Genomic DNA, 21,886 nt, shown 5'->3' on the forward strand with positions numbered 1-21,886 from the left:
GGAGTTGGAATAGAAAATTAATCTATTCCAACTTCCAGCACTCTCCCGACAGAAGGTCGGGGTAAAGTTTGGTGTTGCAACGGCATGCGATGTAATGGCATGTGTTGTAACGTCACATATCCACCGTAGACACTGCAGGGCTTAAGCCTAAAGAGCCTGGGATACTTTTCCCAGTGACGCCGCAGCACTTCACAAATGGAGAGGTTCTGAGGCATGGCAGGTCCCTGAGGCCAACATTGGGCAGTCGATCTGATGGCTATTGCAGGTGCCTTCATGTGCCTTCATCAGCCATCATGCTTATGTCTATGCCTGCCTCAGTCTGCTGACCCAGCCTAGCGGCAAGATCAGTATTATTATTACACAGATACAGTGTAATAGTCTGCTATTCCCTAGTAGTAAAAAAAACAGGACAGAGAACAAGGAAAGTGGAGCAGCACCACACATAACAGCAAATATTTAATTAGCTCTATTCCCTCTTTTTCTCCTTGACCATAATTTTAATTTCAAAACCACTTTGCATTTTCTGCTTCAGAATTGCATTCATGCCAAGATATAAATGTACTCCCTTTTAGAACAGCAGACTTTAAAATATGGGGCATATGAAGCAAAATTTACAAATTAGTATGGACCTCTTTTAGGCACAGCACAGGCAGGAGGATTACCAAGCTACTGTAGAGCTTGGCACCACCCTTCTCTGGCTCTGTAGTGGACTGCCCAACTTAACTTAAGTTTCCTGACACTTCAGCAGAATCTTTTCACAGAAAGTGATTTTCCCAACAAAGCAAAAGCATTTTTTTGCAAAAATACAATGACAGAACGCCCCACATTTCTGATTGCTTTTCAGAAAAACCATGAATCCAGGGTATTTTAAAACAAATAAAATGTTCCTGATGTGCAGTGAGTTTTCTCTCTGATGGAGAGGACGCTTTCTCCGTAAACGTTGGTGACATTTTAGCTTAGCCATTTTAGCACAGCCCAGCCCTGCAAACTGGAGCAAACATTGACAAAGGGAATAAGTCTCACCTATGCAAAAGCTATTGGCTGTGTCAAGGTGTGTTAGCAATGTTGTATACCAGCATAGCTATTGTTCAGCCTGGCTAAAAGTTAGTGGCATAGAAGACAGTGGTGTGGAGTGGCATAGAGTGGAATGGCAAAGAGTGGAGTAGCGTGCCTTAGAGTGGAGTCGCACAGAGTGCTGTGTATTGGAGTGGCATAGAGTGGAGTTATGTAGTGTGGCATGCAGTGGAGTGGCATAGAGTAGAGTGGACTGGTGTAGAGTGCATTGGTGTAGTGTTGCAGAGTAAGGCAGTGTAGAGTGCAGTGGCGCAGAGTGCAGCAGCATAGAACTCAGCAGGGTCCATGCAGCGTAATAGAATGCAGTGGCGTAGATTAGAGTGCAATGGTGAAGAGTGCAATGGTGTAGAGTGCAGTGGTGCACAGTGCAGTGGTGCAGAGTAGAGTGGCGTAGAGTAGTGTGGCTAAGAGTGCAGTGGTGCAGAGTAAAGTGGCATAGAGTACAGTGAGTGAGTGTTGCAGAGTAGACTGCCACAGAGAGGTGCAGAGTAGAGTGGCATAGAGTGGGGAAGAGTAGAGCATAGTGCCGCAGAGTGCAGTGGCATAGAGAGCATTGATAAAGGGTGCAATGGCGTAAAATAGAGTTGCATAGAGTAGAGAGGTGTAGAGTAGAGTGCAGTGGCAGAGAGTGGGTTATAGTGGAGTGGAGAAGAGTGGAGGAGAGTAGAATGGAATGGTGTGGATTGCATTGGCTTAGAGTGTTGAGGAATAAAGTGATGTATAGTGCAGCAGCAAAAAATTCAGTGGCGTTCAATGCAGCATTCTATAATGCAGTGGCATAGATTGAGAGTGCTGCATTGTAGAGTGCAGTGACGTAGAGTGCAGTGGTGCAAAGCAGAGCGGTGTAGAGTGGAGTGGCATAGACAGAAGTGACATAGAATACAGTGGCATAGAGTGCGGTGGTGCAGAATAGAGTGGCATAGAGTAGAGTAGCATAGAGTGCAGTAGCGTAGAGTGATGCAGAGTAGCATGGAGTACAGTCGCATCCAGTGGTGCAGAGTAGAGTGGCATAGAGTGCAGTGGTTTACAGTGGTGTGGAGTATATTGACATAGAGTAATTTGGAGTAGAGTGCCATGGCGTAGAGTGGAGTGCTGCAGAGTGCCTTGCCGTAGAGTGCAGTAGTGCAGAGTAGAGTGGCAAAGGGTTCAGTGGAGGAGAGTGCACTGTTGTAGAGTAGAGAGTCGTAGAGTGCAGTGGTGTAGAGTGGCATAGAGTGCAGTGGCATAGAGTACAGTGGGGTAGAGAGCAGTGGCGTAGACTACAGTGGTGCAGAGTAGAGTGCAGAGGTTTAAAGTGCAGTGACATAGAGTGTGGTGATGTAAAGTGCATTGGCATAGAGTGAAGTGGCATAGGGTAGAGTGGCGTAGAGTGCAGTGGCATATAGTGAAGGGGTGCAGACTGTCATTGAGTGCAGTGGTGTGGAGGAATATTGTTTCAGAGTAGTGTGAAGAGGCAAGAAAGTGGGGTGGTACAGGGTAATGTGTAATGGCTTAGAGTAGAGTGGCATAGAGTAATGACATACAGTGGTGTAGGGTGCAGTGGCATAGAGTGCATTGATATAGGGTGCAATGGCGTAAAATAGAGTTGCATAGAGTAGAGAGGTGTAGAGTAGAGTGCAGTGGCAGAGAGTGGGTTATAGTGGAGTGGAGAAGAGTGGAGGAGAGTAGAATGGAATGGTGTGGAGTGCATTGGCTTAGAGTGTTGTAGAATAAAATGATGTATAGTGCAGCAGCAAAGAATTCAGTGGCGTTCAATGCAGCATTGTTAATGCAGAGGCATAGATTAGAGTGCTGCATTGTAGAGTGCAGTGACGTAGAGTGCAGTGGTGCAAAGCGGAGCGGTGTAGAGTGGAGTGGCATAGACAGAAGTGACATAGAATACAGTGGCGTAGAGTGCAGTGGTGAAGAATAGAGTAGCATAGAGTAGAGTAGCATAGAGTGCAGTAGCGTAGAGTGATGCAGAGTAGCATGGAGTACAGTCGCATACAGTGGTGCAGAGTAGAGTGGCATAGAGTGCAGTGGTTTACAGTGGTGTGGAGTATATTGACAGAGTAATTTGAAGTAGAGTGCCGTGGCGTAGAGTGGAGTGCTGCAGAGTGCATTTCCGTAGAGTGCAGAAGTGCAGAGTAGAGTGGCAAAGGGTTCAGTGGAGGAGAGTGAACTGTTGAAGAGTAGAGAGTCGTAGAGTGCAGTGGTGTAGAGTGGCATAGAGTGCAGTGGCGTAGAGTACAGTGGGGTAGAGAGCAGTGGCGTAGATTACAGTGGTGCAGAGTAGAGTGCAGAGATTTAAAGTGCAGTGACATAGAGTGTGGTGATGTAGAGTGCATAGGCATAGAGTGAAGTGGCATAGAGTAGAGTGGCGTAGAGTGCAGTGGCATATAGTGAAGGGGTGCAGACTGTCATTGAGTGCAGTGGTGTGGAGGAATATTGTTTCAGAGTAGTGTGAAGAGGCAAGAAAGTGGGGTGGTACAGGGAAATGTGCAATGGCTTAGAGTAGAGTGGCATAGAGTAATGACATACAGTGGTGTAGGGTGCAGTGGCATAGAGTGCAGTTGTGCAGAGTAGATTAAACGGGCATACAGTGGATTGGCATAGAGAGCTGTGGCACAGAGCGAAGTGTTTCAGAGTAGGTAGAGTGAAGTGCAGAGGAGAGTGGAGTGGCCTAGAGTTGAGTGGTATGGAGAGCATTAGTGAAGAGTGAAGTGGTGAAGACTAAGAGTGCAGTGGTGTAGAGTGTCGTTGAGTGCACTGACATCGAGTAGAGTGTTGCAGAGTACAGTAGATAGGCATAGAATGAATTGGTGTAAAGTGCAGTGTGTAGAATGGTACAGTACAGAGTGTTGTAGAGTGCAGTGGCACGTAGCCCAGTAGCATGGTGTAAAGTAGAGTGATGCAGAGTGAGTGCGGTGGCGTGGAGTGGTGCCGAATTGAGTGGAGTAGCGTAGAGTGGAATATGTATGGTGTGGTAGCACACGTCCATTACAGGCAACACATCTTTACTTGAAATCACCATTACATTTGCTCAGACATACAGTTTCACTAATAAAAGTATACAGTGCACAAACGATAATGTGTAGAAATGTAATCACCTAGCGTATTGATTTGTTTTGATTGTTTTAAAATATTTTGGTTCCACAACACTTCAGAATTACCAATAAATGTGCTTTATTTGGGCATTTCTAATTCTGAAATATCCACACAGTTCATTTACAGACATTTAAATGTTGTTGTGTGCTAGAAAAAAAAACATCGTTTAGCCTTCCTCAAGTACTCTCCAGAGCCAGCATGGTTCTCACATAAATCCTCTTACTTTCATGTCAGAGAAAGAAAAGCAAGTAAATCAAGCGCTGGTGGACGAATACAGTGAATAGGGTTTGGCAAGGCAAGGGACAAACTCGAGCTGGACAGCCTAAAACAAATAAAGCCAGCAAATAGAAAGCAAGCAAATGTGAGTTACAAACCACAAAGTCAATGGTAAACAACGAGTGGAATGCATTCCCTGGGAAGCTTAACCCCTTGAGTGCCCGCCCCTTACCCCGCCCTGTGCCGGCCGTTGCATTAGCGGTCGGGGTTTATGACGAGCTGGTCTCGTCATGGGCACAGCGCAACCGCGGCCCATGACGAGACCAGCTCGTCATGGGCACTCAATGGGTTAAGATGTTGTTTGCAAACCAACAGCTGTGCTATCTGGTAGGCTTCAATCTAAATCCGCTCCCAGCCTGGACAGGTCAGGCTTTCTGATGGTGCTAGGCCACTGATTCCCTGACAGCTAACCTGTCTGCTAAGAAATTTGGAACGGGAGACCCAAATGAGGTTCCGCCGTCAGAAATTCTGGGGCTCGTGCATCTGTAAACAAGGAAGAGGAATCCTGTATCATCAGAGGAAGTCAAGCTTTGAAACAGGTAATGGACATACGATATCAAGTTAGTGGTGAAATTCGAGCAGTGAAACAAGATACCTTGTGATGTTTCTATTCAATAGCATATATATTAATGATCACACGCTGGGCTGTCAGTACATTATGTTTTTAAAAGTATGTTCTCATTTCTGGTACCCTATGATTTACTCTAACCGAAAGCTAATGAACCACAAAGGCTGAGCTAATTAGATCTAAGCTGCATGTATTTTTGGCGAACTCCTTGACACCATTGTTGTTCTTGCTTATAATGTACTTCAGAGAAGCCAGTGCCTCCTCTTACATCTGTATGCAATTTCACATGAAAAGCTCAATCATTGAATCACTGAAAATACCTGTAATTCTGCAGCTGTCATCTTAGACGTGTATTAAGCGAAAAGCCTGCTCTAATGATTGTCAAGCTAAGATGAGAATGTGAAGAGACTTCTTCAGTGCTGATGGCCTCCAGTGAATAGCACGGCTACATGGCAGCCTATTTTTAACAGGCTTATGCCACTCTCCTTTCTGGTTGTGATATGCTGACCTGTAGCTAAATTACATTTCTATTTTAACATGATGAAGGTCATGCAAAGTGCATGTACTGACGTTATGGGCTGCAAAACGACGAATCAGGTGCAAAAAATGAGCTACCACAGTAAAGTCCACTTCAGCATCCACTGCAGTTAGTCAGGAGGAGGATTAAATACATAGAACTGGGGTGCCTGAATGGTGTCCGCTGCAATTAAAACTGAAATATTTGAATATAAATGTGGTATATGCAAACTGATGTTTATCTTTCAGCGATGTCTCATATTTTATTGGAGCACATTTTTTAGCTGAAGCCAGCCCGGAGGTTTGCAACTCATGATGTTATTTAAAGTGACGCAGATTTGTAAGGCCCACTATCCCCTTGAAGGGTATCCTGGTGCTGAGCAGGTAAGAGTCTAGCCACACCTAGGGCTGAGTGGGACAACTCAAAAAGCCAGTTCTTCAGCTTCTTGAGGAATTCAAGAAGCGGGGAGGAGGCTCTTATGTGTAGTGGCAGATCATTCTACGCTTTTGGAGTGTTGTAGGAGAAAGCTGCACTGCTGGATCTGGTTTTCCGTGTGGGTGGAATTTGTTGCACAGAGGAGTCTAGATGAGTGGAGGTGTCTGGAAGGTTTGTGAAAGCAGATGTGATTGTTGAGATATGTTGGGACAGTGTAATATAGTGCCTTGAAAGTGTAGGTGAGGAGTTTGAATTGTATTTATTTGTAAATGGATAGGCAGTTAAGCTCCTTCAGGTGTGGTGTGATGTGAGTGTGGCATGGGATATTGAGAGTGATTATCTGTACCGAGGTCTGGATGGTCTGCAGCCTTCTGATGAGTTTTTGTAGATCCCAGCATAGATAGTGTTCCCGTAGTCCAGCTTCCTTGTGACCAGAGAATGTGTGATGGTTTTCCGGGTGTTCACTGGGGGGCATTTGAAAATCACCCTCAGCATCATTAGTGTATCGAAGTATGAGGCAGAGGCTGCATTGACTTGCTGTTGATGATGATCCCAGAGCCTTGGTGTGGGTGGTGGGTGTTGGGTGTTGGTCCTAGCTCTGATAGCACCCGTGGATTACCACAATGATGTGCCCTTCCCTAAAATCATGATTTCATTCTTGACGGTGTTCAACTTTAGACAGTTGGTCTTTATTGAGGGAATGATTTCAATCGTGGCATTGAAATTCATCCGGGTCCTGGGCATCTTGTCTGTGAGGGAGAGAATGAGTTGCATGTCATTGGCATGGGAGAGGACATCGATACAGTGAGAGTGGATGATGCTGGCTAGAGGGATCATGTATGCATTGAAGAGGAGAATCAAGGTATGCTCAGGGAAGATCATTACGGAACTCGTCAGATGAGGTTGCGGGCCGCTGAGGATTACAATGTCAGGCTGACTGACTGGGTCCTTCCAGTCAGGAAGGAGCAGATCCATCAGAGAGTGTGTCCTTTCATGTAGGTTTTGTATAAGTATGGGGTGGGAGACTGTGTCAAATACTGCAGAGAGGTTCAGGAGGATGAGACCACTGTATCTCCTCTGTCCAGAGTCATGTGGATGTAATCCATGGTGGTGATGGGGGCATTTCCTATGCTGTGGTTGGATCTGAAACCAGACAAGGTGGTGTCAAGGAGTTGGTGGTCATTGAGGTATATGGTAAGATGTTGGCTAATAATGTTTTCTGGGAATAGTAGCAGCATGATCAGTTTGTTGTTTGCAAGCATTGAAGGGTCGGAAGATGATTTCTTCAGCAGTGGGAGTTTTGTCAGCATTTGGGAGGGTTGCAGAAGAAATGGAGGCATTCAAAATATGTGTGAGCATGGCACTGATGAGTTGCAGTCCTCTGGAGTAGGCAAGGTGGGTCCAGGGGTCCTATGGGGCCCTTGAATGGATGGACTTCAGGGTTGCTGCGGTTTCTTCTGGGGTGATGATGGGCCACGTGGTTAGCATTGGTTCTTTGGATAAAATTTGGAGGTGTTTGGCAAGGTCTGTCAGGTTCGGTTGTGGCTGAAGATGCTGTAAATGGCAGTGATTTTCTTGCTGAAGAATCGAATAAGGCTGTTGCATAGGTCGTGTTAGGGAGGATTAAGATTACGGCTGATGGTGAGATGAAAACTTTCACACTGGTGGAGATGTCTTTGCTTCTGTTGGTGCTGGCATCAATGTAGTCCACCAAGGTGGCACATTTTGTAGTCCTGATAATTTGGTGGTAGTGATTAGGGAGGATTTGAATGTGCTCCTGTTTGCATTGCTCTTTCTCCATCTACACTCCAGTTGTTTGCAGTGACATTTCATCATTCTGAGTTGCTCCTTGTACCAACTGGACTGGGGTCTAGATCTTGTTGTATTGCTGTATTTGAGGGTGGATAGGGAGTTGGCAGAGGATGTGATACAATAGTTCAAATTCTTGACGGCTTTAGGGAGACTGTTGCTGTGTTCTGTTCGGTGGGTTTTAAGAGTGATGCCCCTTTCCTTATTTCATCAGACTGGTCTGGTGGTGGTGTGTGTGCATTGGACCAGGACGAGGATGCTGAACTTGACACGAGTGTGGTATGTCCAAAGGACTGGTGTGAGCTTGTCCACTTTGATGCCATCAAAGTTGGAGAAATTAGGCTCTAGGAGTAGCTTGGGGATGTGGGTAAGTCCCTTTACTTATTGGAAGAGGCCTAGACTTCCAAGGTCTTCAATCATTGCTCTTGATTTGGGTTCTGCATAGTCTTTCAAGTGGAAGTTCAGGTTTCTGAGTAGGATGTAATTGTTAGCATTGAGGGTGAGTGGTGCATTGAAGTCTGTGAACGGCTCAATGAAATTGGTGCGTGTTCCCGGTGGTTTGTAAATGAGAGTGCTGCTTAGGGTGAAGTTTGCTGTGATGTGAAGCTTGAACAACAGGTGTTTCATGCTGGAGGATGATGTGGATGGAGATGTCAGCTGATGGGGTTTTTGTAGATAACGGCGATTTTGCCTCCGGACTCAAGTGGCGATGCAGGGATCAGCCAGGTTTCTGTGAGGAAAAGTAGGTCAGGGGCATTGTCATGCAGCTGGCCCCAGATCTCTGTGGTGTGATTGGTGAGTGAGCAGGTGTTGAGGAGCATGCAAGCAATTATGGAGTGTTGTGTTGCTGATTACAGGACTCATTGAATGTGAGAGCATGGGAAGTTGGCTACTGTCAGGGCAGTCAGAGTTGAGCGTGGGAAAGTGCATGAAAATGAAAACTTGCAGGAAGCACAGAAGAATGCTCCCTCTGGTTTTGTGTGGTGTGGTAAGGCAGCAGTGTGTGGAGTGACAACAGGAGTTGAGGGTGCAGAGGGTTTCAGCATGGTAGAGGCAGGAGGGGTAGGACCAGAGTTTCTGGCACAAGGCGTGGCCCAGGTATGAACAGGCAGAGATGGGCTTGCCTTTGGCACACCTTCAGCACACCAGCTGCATGTCTGCTGCATGTTCACACTGTGGGAGATCCTGGGGAGGAGTGATTTCACTTCCTATACAAATGGATGATGGGAAATCCAGTGATATCACTTCCTGTGCAGATGGATGATTGGAAACCCAGTAATTTCACTTCCTGCTCAGATGGATGATGGGAGTTCTACTGATGTTGCTTTCTATGCAGCTGGATGATGCGAATGAGCCATCTTCCTTAGCTCCTTCTTTTAAAGACAGTTTTGGCCAGAAACAGTGATGGCACTTCCTGTGCAGATGAATGATGGGAAATCCAGTGATGTCACTTCCTGTTCAAATGTATGATGGACATGAATCCTCTTACTTGCTTCTTCTTTTAAAGACAGTTTTAGCCGGAAACCAGTCATGTCACTTCTTGTGCAGATGGATGATGGGAAATCCAGTGATATCACTTCCTGTGCAGATGAATGATGGAAAATCCAGTGATACCCTAAAATACTAGCATGGCGGATTTGTTTTTGTCCATAAAGAAAGGTCAGACGCTAGGCAATGGATCATAGTTGGTGTGATGAATGTTTATTACTCCATAGAAGTTTGAACGCTTTCAATAAATTAACATCTACTCATTAAGCTCACGTTCACAGAGAAGGGTATTTTGGTGCTGAATGACAGATGATTGTTGTTACCCAACTGAATGGCACTCATTTTATCTGCCTTTGAATAATGAACAGCAAAGTGACCCATTGGGATTTGAACCTGTGAGCATGAATCCAAACATAGCCCAGGAAGCCACCTGACCTGCTTAGATATTCAACCAACAACAGAAAAATTGAAAACACATTCAAGATGTGCACTGGTTCCTGACAATAATAGAGAACAACACGAGCCACAACATCGTCTAAAAACATCCACCAACGTCATCTGCATGCTGTTACATCCTTCTTCTCTCCACCACACCAAATACATTGATAGCTGTCATGTCACACAGTCATTCATGGATTGGAGGAATATGTATTGCTAAAGGTTTGGTTGTGAGTAAAATGGAGGGTGGGATAGGTCTGTGCTTGGACTTTAGAAAGAGACTCAGGAGAGGTAAGGGCACGATCAGTTATCAGAATGTAAACACTTACACTTCACCAAGACAGATATGTACACAGCATAGATGCAATCACTAGTCACTCTGAAGAGTGCCACAGTGTGACTCAGACTGCAAGAGGCACTCCGTAGTTAAGAACACTTGCTAAAGGCCTATCAGCCCCATCCTCTCTCCCTTGGAAACTCATTTGAAAACATGTTTGGTTCACCAAGTATAACTAATGTTCTACAATTAATATTGCCATTTCAATTTCAGTTTGTATGTTTGGGTATATACATATATAATTACTACAATTATTAAAGCGAATCATCAATGTAGGGTATCTAAAACAGAATCAATGAAGCATTTCCATATTAGGCAAAATGATGTGCATAGTTGCTAAAATGGTTAAGGAGGCCTATAAATAAACCTGCAGTTAACTTAAAAAGGCACAGTCCAGCCAACCTGAAAGAATCGCAGTAATAAAGAATACAATTTCCAAAAAAGGTATTAGAATAATTTGAATCTATAGTGAAGTGAGATACATCAGTTCCCTGCAGGCATTTTGCTTTTATAGGACTGAATCTACTGGCACAGTCTGACTCTGAGCACAGGCAAGAAGTGAATTGAGGTAGTAGAATTCAATGGTTTTGAATGAGCAGTTGCACTGGGGCCTATTACTCTTTAACAGGATAACAAATTGCTAGTTCAGAGTATCTCTCCTGACATTCTGGAGACAGGGTCTGAAACTAGCCTCGTGGAGGAGATGGGCTTGATTGGAGATTACAAGACCCAGTAAACAGATAGAGTCTGCCTTAGAGTACAGTGACCGCTAAGATAAGATAGAGAGTGGTGAGACACTGCCACCAGAGTGGCCTGGTTGCACAGCGCGCTATCAAGCTGCTCAGGCTGGAAAGCTAGGCTTTGTGTCATCCTGGGTGGTGATGGCAAATAAGGAGTAGCATTGCCCATGGTTAGAGTTAGTGGAGTAGAGCATGAAAGAGGGGTGCTAGTAGGTGCAGGGGCCGTTCAACAGAGATGTACCACTACAAAGTCAGATTTATCCATGTTCTATCACTGGCTCAATTAAACCATTGCAGGATTGATTAGCCTTTCCCAGAAAAGGGCTGTGGACATCATGTATAGGGAACCATGGCCTTCTGCATGGTCTTAACAGTTTTAAAAAAAAACTTTTATGAGGCTTCCTGTAATGGCCTTTACCAGTGCATGTTCTCTTTCCATTGCAAAAAGTACCAATTGATTAATTCCAATTGGAAACCCACATGTTTAGGCAAAGACAAAAGAAAGAGATATGGCATGTCATCAGTGGCATTAAGTTGGATATCATATGCAGGTTGAAGCATGGCATGAGACTACCCACATAAATGACTTTAAAAGCAGGGCTTCAGGCCTGCCACTACGGCCTGAATCTTTGTAGCCCAATGCTGTGGTCAGCACTGATCACAATAAACTATTTTTGTCATGCTGCAATGTCTACCTTTACTGTGGCTGAGTGACCCATAGCTAGTGCTTTGGTGCCCACAAGGTGGGGTGCATAATGTATAAAATGGAGCCACGCCAAAGATGTACTTCCCTGAAGTGAGAGGAATCACAACCGAGAGATGGTAAGGAGGCTCTACACTAGGGGAGGGACAAACACAGGATCTCCAAGCCAGACAATGCCAGACAAGGAAAGACATTGAATAAGATGCTTGCAAATAAGAGTGATGATAAAGCCAACACATGGTAAGCAATGGGTAGGCTCTAAGGCTGTTAGGTATTAGTAAGTCCACAATAGTTCCTTTGCAACTGGAGTCGACCTGATAAATCTAAAGTGTGAACCAAATAATATTTTCTTCAATAGAGCAAACTTATTGCACCAAAGTGAACAGATGACAAGGCTCTTCTCTAAACATACTGATCTCATGTTCCACACTTGAGAGAGAAATATCTGTGTTTTGTAATGTATCCATGAGCTGGTTGCAGCATGCTACGTTTCCGCCAAGCATTGTACTCCATTGACTTACATGAGCGTCAGTCAAAACAAAATACACAAGATCCACGAAAATGTGGACAAAATGTATTAATTATTGGATAATGCATATAAAGACACTAAACCTAACGAGCTGGTAAATACATGACACGTTTAACTATAAGCGGGTCCACCAGATTTATGAAGCAGTGGAAGAGCTAAATATGGAGCAATGTTGACCACAGTATAATCTCTTCTCATCTGGTGCGTATCCTAGCTGCTAGATTGTTATGCTAAATTCAGCATTTCTTCAAAACATGATCATTGAACTCTAATCAATTGCCCCCTCATCTTTTGGTAGTACTTCCTCAGAATTTCAGAGTCCCTTTTCTTGCTCTGAGTGCAGAGAAGCCTGAGCTTCAATATAAAGGACTGCCAGTTCCACATCTGTCTCGCCTGGCAATGTAGCGGACAGTAAATTAATCATTGTTAATATTTCTTTAAAAAAAAGAAGGATTGAATTTGGAGAATACATATTTTCTTACCGATAAGGTATGGGCAACTACATGTACCATCCACTTCCCCCCTGAGTCTGTTTGCTATAGCAATGTTTTCAAAGATTAGAGAAGATAAGTGGCAGGATATAAATGCTGTGGCCACTAGTATGAGTGAATCAAATATGCAAATATGTTGAAGCCAATCATAGGGCCCGATTCACTGAACTAACTTAAGACTAAATCCTAAACTTACTACCATTTTGGTATTCTCAGAAGGCACTTACTCATTTTGGTATTCACAGAAAGTACTTACTCATTGCTTTCTGTGAATATCAAAATGAGTAAGTGCCTTCTGTGAATACCAAAATGGTAGTAAGTTTAGGATTTTGTCTTAAGTTCGTTCTGTGAATCGGGTCCATTCTTTCGCTTACTTGAGTTTAGGAGACCTTATATCCTTTCTCTGTTGGAATCATGGGTGTGGTCCAAGATAGGTTCAGAAGAAGGGGGTTTTAGGCTTGACTCTGAAAGAAATGGCTTTTACTGGAAAGGTGGCTCCCCAATTAGTGAGTGAACCACAAGCGCTGTGACACGTCCAAGGAACTCTTTAGATGAAAGCAGGACCATCCTAGGGCACTGGATGTGAATCTTCACCTGTGGCTCAGAGTACAGTGACCCTGTCACTGGAACTCCATTTTCCTTCTTGATTCCCACTGTTAAAGGAGGTTGATTCCAACTAAATTCTAGAACTATACCAATAGCTGTGACTGTCCGTGGCGGCCCCTGCATTTGCTGCCCACGGTGGCCAAATCTAAGAGCAGGGGAGGGTGCTGGTGAGTCCTGAGCCTGCCGCCCTGCGATGATTGCTGGTAAGTGCCACCCCCCCGCTATGCCACTGACCAACATATGACTCATGTTCTTCATAGTCACTTTCAGTTATGAGGGTAAATATCCTGCTAAACAGATCCATAAATGACAAAATAAAAAAGGCAGGATGGTCTGCACCTTTACAGTTGCTTTTCAATGTTTTGGCTTTTAATGTTTTATTATTCTCCGTGTCAGCCTGAGGGACTGTCAGGTGTCAAAGCCATTCTCACTGTAGACAACATAGCACTAAGAGAAAAAAGAACAATGGGGCTAGTCGCAGGTGCGTAGCTTTTTAGTACACACCGGCGGTGCAGTGTGCCTGCTAATATGCACAAGGCCACATAAAGCCACCCTGCGTGACTTTTCATGACCTTGTGAATATGGCCCCCTTTCACCTATTATTCTGCGAGAAAGTGGTATTCCCTGGGTGTTGCAGTGGGTGTTCCCATGCAACATTCATGGAACTTGATGCATTCTCACACTTACAAGGTTTTGTAAACCTGGCAATGCGTCAGATTCCTATGACTCCCCACAGGAGGCATAAGGGAGGCACAATGAGGAGAAATACCTTTATTTCTCCTCGTTTTTCCTTTTTTTTATGTGTGCTCCATTCTGCAGCACACATAGAAAAAGGAAAACACCTCTCTGGATTGTTTTTGTGCAGGAAAGTGTCACTTCCGGCACAAAAACAATCACCCCTACAACACAGGCACCCTTGAACCATAGCGCAAGGTTGCCTGCGTTGGCGCATGGCACCCCATTGTGCACCAGCACAGGGGAAAAGGATCGGAATGTGCCGTATCTCACAGATACAGCGCATCCCTGCCCTTTTCTTGTGTCAAAATATTGTAAATGAGGCCCAATACTTTTGCACAGTGTGCAGTCTGGGTCCTTTTTGCATACTCCAAGACATTGAAAGCTCAATAATAAGTAGGAAAACGGGGACAAACACCCAATGCAGATGGAATTCGCAACATTATGCAAAGATGATTCACATCCAAAGAAAATACATATGCCAATTCATATGATTTTTTACAATTCACAAAACTAGGCTGTGTATGAAGATATGTATCCGACCAGACCATAATGTAGACATATTCTGGTTAGTTAATGAAATTAGGAGTTCAATAGGGTTATTTCCAGAGGGCGTTGGCGAAGCGGCCAGAGAAAGAATGCAAGTTAGGTAAGTTCTGCAATGTGGTATCTCCGACATGCATCAACGGGAACCTAATTTACGAGCAAATTAACAAGACCTGAGAGGTGATGATAATAAAGTACCAATCCGTTTTGATGTTGCAGATTATATTAACGAAGGTATTCATCCATGGGGATAACTAATTGTGCCTAATAATTGTGTGTCTTTTTTTTTTTTTTTATAATTGAAAAGCATAATTTGCCTAAATTTAGAAATGAATATATGCTGCAAATGTGTTCATTAGGTATATCTTCCTATAGGGGGAAAACAAATGGTGTTGGCCTGCCATGGTGTATACAGCATGCAATTTGTATGCAAATCATATTGTGTACTTAACTCATTGAAAATTTGAATATGAATAGCCAAATAGTAATTAATTACATTAATATGGGACACATGTAATGAGGTGAATGAAGGGGTTTTATCTATTGTGGGCATTGAATACACGATTCAAGGTTCATGATAAATAGAAAAATATTAAAGTATATTTTTCGAAAAATACCACCGATAAATGAAAACACGACATTTTAAAATGGTTTTCTTACGAGCTTTCCAAATTCTGGGAATTTTGAAAAATTATTACATGTTCACATATGTTTGCATAAAAGAAATATACAAGGTATGATTTTATCCAGACCCCATCGAACCTCTGTGTAGTTAAATGTGTAACATGCCATCCCAGTCTCACATGATCAGCTTCTCTGCTAATGGCACTAATCTAAGTACTCCCATACATTTGTTTCCAATTAATGGGTAATGGTGTATCTGCTGTTTGAAGTCTTTTCATTGTGCCCATTGAAGGTTTCCTAGGTAACTCTTCCAGACTCAAATCTCTTTAATTCATCAAAGTTCTAGGGCATCAAGTCATCCGATCCATCTAGTTTCCTTCCACCTACCTCGAAATATAGAAATGATCTATATCTGTCAATATAAATTGCTGTTGTATAATTTCAAGTCGACCTTAAAGGGCACATCTCAGAATAAACCTCAGTTCACGATGTATAAAATAAGATAGGAACAATAGAATACTCATTTACCTTCCCTAGCCCTAACATATGTGGAATATTTTAATTATAACTAGTAGCATACAGGAAGACCTGTACATGCCAATGCATCATTAACCTACATAGGCAACGGGAGAAAGGCCTTTTGACAGTATCAAACCCAGGTAGCTTATGGGAGCCAAGGAATACTAGAGTGGTGGCCATGCACCCACTGATATGATAAGCGTGGAGGTTTGGCCTGCAGCTAATGCTTGATGTGCAGCCACTCCTTCGCTTTGCCCTGAGTTTTCAGTTGTGAGTAATGGCTTGCAATCACTATAATGTGAACCTAAATATTGAGGAGTAATTGTTCTCCTTGTAAATATGTGACCACATCTTCAGGAATCTGTCACTTAAGCCATAGTGTCCTAATACGTAGGTATCATAAAGGTAGGTCATGTTGTGTTTACTGGTGTGGTAGCTGAGTAAATATTAATCTGCATGTATGGTTTCACACATTTATTGCAACTGGTTGAGGCCCTATTTAATGCCATGTCAACTGAGTTGGTCTTACAAAATATGCCCTGCCATCAATGCCCAAGAAACAATAGGGCTGTGTGCAAAATAAGGCATATTACTCAACTGTATGTGAAAGTGAGCCAAGAACGAAATCATATCATTTTCTATTTTTCCACCTCTGTTCAAAAAATATTTCTCCTCATGTACAGGTACAAACAGCTCATGCTATGGGGAGGTCAGAATTGTGGACCTCAATGTTCAAAAAGTGACTGGACCCTACTATTTTTCTGAAAAGTTGCACCCAGGAAATCCCCGAAAAACATCAACGATCATGGTGAATTGCTTTAGTCCCACACAGTTTACCTCTGCCTAACACACTTGGAGAAAAATTGAAGCTGCAATAGTCAGAGACAACTCTAGTTTCCTTCTGAGAATCGAGGATTCTCACTTCCGTTCAAATGCGAAATGATGCCCGTAGTCTGGAAATTCCTCTTAAAACCAGGTTAAGCCAGATGTCTACAAAACATCTTAAAGTTGCCTATGTTTCATTTAACATACTGGCACAAGCTGTTTCAGATGTGCATAGGATTCAATTGACATCTGTGATAAGGCCTCCATTGGGAGTGGAGTAATTTCAGCAGAGACATAACTCTGGGTGCAATTCCACAATTCCGCAAACTCCACACCTGATTATGCCGGCCAGAAAAGACCAGAATATTTAAGTAGGTGCAGGAGCTGTAGGCAGGATTGCGCAGTCCTTTCTGCTTCATGCAACAGTCTTGGTGGAGAAGACAGTGGTGTAGCTACAGCTTTTGGAGTCCCTGTGTTTGCCGCCCAGTGATGGGCGGAGAAGGTAAGTGAGGGCTGCTTGCAGCAGACGATGATGAGCAGGAGGTGCTTGCAACAGACGACGATGAGCGGAGGGAGGCGACAGGTGACGAGGTAGAATTTAAAAAAAAAGAAAACGTACCTTGCGCTCACCGACACCCCCAGAACAAGGGCAGACCTCCTCCCATATCCCCCCAACCCCAGCTACACCACTAGGAGAAGGCAATGATCCTTCCAGCCAAACCCAACCATGCCCTCTGCACCTCCTCCATCCATCCTGGCCCTTCTGGTTATATTTTCCATCTGCTCATAGCAGGTGGAATATGTCTTTCGTTTTCCCCCTAGAATCAGGGGAAAAGACATAACAAAGGACCCTGTATCTCTCGGTTCCTGTGCATATTCCCTGTTCTGGAAATACAACTCAGAATAGTTGAAATTCGGTACAAGGATACTGGATGTAATCAGAGATTCCGGCTCTTCGATATCCCTGCACCAAATTTGGCTTGACTTGTCATAAGGGCAATACTGCTCAGATGCAAGACCATACAAGACCATGTGCTATTGTTTTAGTATTCATTAACTGTACTGTGCCTTATATTTAGCCAGTACTGCTTTTTGCCTGAAACCGAATATTTTGGCAAACATTCCAAGAGGAGACACTGCTTTTGGTTCCCCAGGGCGTTCTTGTTTGAAAAGCCCTTAACACAGAGTACTACATGGGAATATAATGCTTTCTGATACTCAGGTAGTGAGGATCTTCCTAGCAAGGTATCGTTGGAGGCAGTGGTTAATTTGTAAAAATATAAGTGCCGAGGCTCTCATCAGAAGGCAGTTTCGACCAGCCCGTTTCTCCTGTTGGCGCTGCCCAATACAGAACCAACTACTAACAATGAATCCCTACAAGTGGAAAGAGCATGTGGTGTAATGGCAAGAGCTGCCGACTTCAGAGCTGGGGAACCAGGTTTGAGTCTCGGCATTGGCTCAACATCCTGTGATTCTGGGCAAATCACAATCTCTTCGTCCCTACCAAAATTAATGTATCCTGAACTGATGGTCAAGCCCTAGTGTTGATGATTGCTCAAGTGCCGGTGTTGATGATTAAGTGCCGGTGCTGAGCACAGGAAACCACCGGCTCAAATTAAGCACTGATTGGAGAGAGGAAAACAAATCACCTTCCTCTTAATTCCTCAGATCACCCAGCTTCTCAGCATCTTCTCCATTGATTGAAGCATGTATATGTAACCAGTCAGTCAGAAAACTTTATTTCGGCGAAAATGCCATAAAAGTACAGACATCACATTTAAAAAAAAGATCTACACATGAAAACAATTATCTTAAAACCTCTCATAAAACAATAATTTAGAACAGTATATATTCATAAAGTAAAAAAAAAAAAAATGATGTTTGTCACAGGATAAAAAAAAGGACATAGCTTGCAAAAAAAGCATTACAGTACTAGATGTTTTCTTATTACCCACATTGAAAATAGATATTTAGCAGTTACTGTGACGAATAGGGGAGAAGTATCATATTTCATTACCCTGTATAGATCTCTATAGTTGCTTACACCAAGGTTTTTAGCAAGTTGGATGATCCATTTTCTGTGTGGATTTATGTAAGCCTTGCAAAAGAATATTACATGGACCTCTGATTCTTCATACGTACTACACCCTGGGCAGGGTCGGGTTATAGATCCTTCCCATTTGTTCGTCCTGCAGAATAGGGGAAGGGATCCGTGCCTAAACTGTATAAAAAGCTTCTTGGCAAACAATGGTTGGATCAAATCCAGTGCTGACTCAAAGCTGTAGCTTATTTTCATTTCGAGGAATACAGAGGTCAAATTAGTACTGGACACTAAACATAATATTTGTGTCAATTTATGTTCCTCTATCGCTTTGGCCAGAGATTTTTTTGGTAGGACAGCACAGGTCTCCTCTGGATTGAGCCAAAGGTCTTCCCTTCCAATTTCACCTAGAGACTTTTTAATATATGCAAGCCACGGGATGGTACCAGCCCTTGGGAGTGTCATAATTGATTTTAATTCCTCCCTAAAATTGGTAAGTTCTGGGGTGCTCCAGAATCGGCGCCAGTACATAACCGGGCGTGAAGCAACCAGATCTACTATTGGATAAATGCCAAGGTCCATCCTAAGGGGCTGAAGGGGAGTGCTCATGGGTAATGCTAAACGTTGCCTCATAAAATGGTTTTCTGACCTTGCTAAAATCTGAACTACACTATGGCCCCAAAGTTCAGCGCCATAGACCGCCACACCTCTTGCCTGGACCTTATAGACCTCTAATTAACTTTAACGGGCTGTCCCTATACATCTTCAGGATTCCCCCAGCAACTTGAACCAGTTTCAAATTAGCCTTCGAAATCTGGGGTCCCCAATCCATTTTATTGCTTAATGTTAACCCCAAGTAATCAAAAACAGTTACTTATTTTGGGATAGGACAGTTTGTGGTGTCCGCGTGCAGAACCATATATTTGGTCTTATTAACGTTAATGACCAGGTTCCTTTTTCTGCAGGATGTAGCAAAGCCCTCCAAGACTCTTTCCATCCCCATGGCGGTCTTGGACAGGAGCAGTGTATCGTCTGCGAACATTAGTGCAGATATTTTCCTGCCAGCTAGCCTGGGTGCATCTATATTTCTTAAAGCTAGCAGTTCTTCCACAAGCCCATTTAAAAAAAGAGAGAAGAGGGTCGGTGCAAGCACACAGCCCTGCCTCACAACTCTTTCAACGGGGAAGGGGGAAGTTAATTTGCCGTTTTGACCATACCTTACCCTGGCAAAGGTGTCTTTATGTAGAGTTTCCAAAAGATAAGATAGGTATGGGGGAACACCCATTCCCTTCAAAAGGTCCCACATCTGTCGTCGATCTACCATATCAAAGGCAGACTTTAAGTCAACAAAGGAAAGATAAAGGCTGCCTCCTTCCAATTTGATGGATTTCCAATAGATCATCTGTAATCTAAACAGTTGATCTATTGTTGACATTTTAGCTCTGAAGCCCACCTGTAGAGGGGTCAGGATGTTGAACTCTTCTATCCATGCTTGGAGCCTCCCCAATAAGACACGTGCAAAGATCTTCTGTGCCACGTCTATTAAGCTAATCGGCCTATAGTTTGCCGGATCCAGGGGGGAGCCCTTTTTGTGTATCGGAATGATCTTGGCACCGGCCCATGTATGCGGCGGTGACATTCCTGTAAAAATTGCATTAAAAAGATTTTGTAAATAAGGAGCCCATACAACCTGTTCGCTCTTATACAGGTCACCCGGAATCCTATCTAGTCCTGGGGCTTTGTTTGGGAGGACTTTATTCAAGGCCAGTTTAACCTCTTCTAGTGAACATAAATAATTATCACCCATAGTCAAAAAAGGGACTTGCCTAGTTAGGGATTCATAATGTTCTGGGGCTATTGGATTACTGGCATAAAGGTCTTGGTAATGCCGGCGCCAAACGTCCTCCCCTAAATTAGGTTGGACTGCAACTTGGGAGACAGAGGACCCAGTTTTAACCAAATTCCAAATTGCCCTGGAGTCCTTTTTCCTTAGTGTGTTAGAGATTTCCTCCCATCTATTGAACTCCCATTCCTTTTTTGCGTCTGTGATCACTTTCTTGTAATGGCCCCTCGCCTCCTTAATCAATACCTTATTCCCCCTTTTAGGTTTACTAGGAGTGATAACTTTGCTTCTCTACAAGTTTTGGTAAACCATAATGATCTCTCTCTCAGATTTTGGGATTTCCTCCTTATTTCCCGATAAAAGTACCCTTCTAGGGTAGCGCATAGCTCTACATGAGTGGAGCCTATATTGCCCTGATCTAAAGGGCCATTTCCCGCAACAGCAGGGTCCAGCACTCGCTCTAAAAGCGGATAAATCTCCCTGTACATATCTCCAAGCTCAGTTTGGGATTGGGCAATCTTTTCCCATCTAACTCTCCGACCACCACATGAAGTAACCAGAGGGGGTAAATGATTAACGTCCTTAGACTGGTGTAAGAAGTTATCATAGCCTTCCAGAGTAATGACAAGGGGATTATGATCGCTTTCGCTGCGATTTACTACCTGGAATTCCAAAACCCTGGACCACATTCCCAATTTGAGCATTTTGTAGTCTATGGTGGAGGCATAACTATTCCGTTGGAATGTAAATTTACCAGGATTATCCGCTGGGTGCCTTCCATTGCATGCCCTTAATGAGTGGGTAAGGGTTAATGCGGTGAGTTGAAGAACCAGAGGTGTCCATCCCTTTGTAGGGTATGAGTTACAAGGGGGGATTGCCCATACTTGATCCTCTTCTTGGGTGACTGAGCTGGACACACCATTCAATGGTTCGAAATGACAGTTAAAGTCACCACCTATGAGCAATTGGTCCTGCTTGGGTAGTATACTCAGGAAATCTTCTAGTTTTAACAGAGTGCTAGATGTTTGTCCATACTTCACGGGGCGGGAGTAAATGTTAATTAAATTCAGCTCGGGGTGATCCCGAAATGTTAGGGCTATGCACAAAATATCCAATGAGCCAGTGTCTATTACTCTAATGGCACAGCCCAAATGTGTTTTCCCCCAAATGCACAATCCACCAGATGGCCTCCCACTTAGGGCCCTTACTGCCGATTCCCAATACGTAACAAACCCAAGGCGATGACATGCTTTCATTGCCCAGGTTTCCTGAAAAAGGCATATGTCGTGGCCATCTATGAACTCTCCCCAGTCCGGGGAATCCAACAATGGGCCAATACCTGCCAAATTCCAGAATAAAATTTTTAGGCCCGCTCCATGTTCTGATTTTTGGGTGGGGTTGGCTCTTGTTTGGGGGCCCATATAGAACTGTATGGGTTGTTCAAATGTGTCCCCCCCATTATCTGTTGACTCTACAGTTAGGGGGAGACTAACAGTCATTAGTTGGGTGGGAACAATACTTATACTAGACTCAATTCTATTGGGATCTCGAGCATATTCCAAGGCCAAATCTATTTGCTGAAATGGCCCCTGTGAAGCAGTGGGTACTACCCTTAAACATTCTTGTTTATTACATGCCTTACTCTGTCCAGAAAA

At 43.7% G+C, this 21,886-nt stretch overlaps 1 protein-coding gene across 1 annotated transcript in view; it reads right to left on the bottom strand.

Moving 5' to 3' along the window:
- Positions 1-21,886, bottom strand: part of SNTG1 (syntrophin gamma 1) — a 2,687,950-nt gene that overhangs the window by 742,925 nt on the left and 1,923,139 nt on the right. The gene's annotated exons all lie outside the window — the stretch shown is intronic.

Source organism: Triturus cristatus, chromosome 5_1, assembly GCF_964204655.1.
Source record: "Triturus cristatus chromosome 5_1, aTriCri1.1, whole genome shotgun sequence".
Classification (NCBI taxonomy): Eukaryota; Metazoa; Chordata; class Amphibia; order Caudata; family Salamandridae; genus Triturus; species Triturus cristatus.